This window comes from Myotis davidii, unplaced genomic scaffold (assembly GCF_000327345.1).
Source record: "Myotis davidii unplaced genomic scaffold, ASM32734v1 scaffold1915, whole genome shotgun sequence".
Lineage (NCBI taxonomy): Eukaryota > Metazoa > Chordata > Mammalia > Chiroptera > Vespertilionidae > Myotis > Myotis davidii.
The window spans coordinates 143,977-144,790 of NW_006286237.1; positions in this window are offsets into that span (position 1 = coordinate 143,977).

Genomic DNA, 814 nt, shown 5'->3' on the forward strand with positions numbered 1-814 from the left:
GTGTCCTGAGGATGGCCTGCACCTCCTCACCCTCATCTTGGGGGGATGTGGGCGGTGCTGCGGGCACCTGGGCTTCCTCCACGTCGGGCAGCCTGGGCCGGAAGATGGGAGGGAGGGTCAGAGGGCGTGGTGTCTGAGGTGGGAGAGACCCCTGGCCACCCCACACCCCACAGCCCACCATTACTCGGGTAAGGATGACACCTAGGGCGTCCGAGGTGTCATTTCTACAAGGCACCCTGTCCGGCCGGTGTGGCTCAGGGGCTGAGGGTCAGCCTATGAACCAGGAGGTTAGGGTTCGATTCCCGCCCGGTCAGGGCACAGGCCCGGGTTGCCGGCTCGATCCCCAGTGGGGGGCGTGCAGGAGGCAGCCGATCCATGATTCCCTCTCATCGTTGATATTTCTCTCTCTCTCTCTCCCTCTCTGAAATCAATAAAAATAATTTTATTTTTTTTAAAAAAGGGAGACATTCGTTTCACCCTGGGCCCCTCTCTTCCTGGCTCTCAAAGCGAGGTGGCTAGACCAGCCTCCCCTTAGAAGGGGATCTGAGGGTCCGGGTTTGGGGGCGCAGGTTGGGTTCGTGGGGACAGTACGGCCACAGAGCCTGACAGAGCCGACAGCCGTCCCGGCCCTGCCCCCTCCCCTCCAGGTGGGTCACCAACCCCTGTGGACACTTGGACTCAGTGTGTCCCCCTGTGAATGGGCTCCGGGGGCCTGTCTGGGGGAGTCGGAGGGGGTCATGTCCATCCAGGACCCAGCAAAGCCCGGCTCACAGATCCAATCAAGGAATCGAGGCAACTGGAGCCGTGAAGGGGG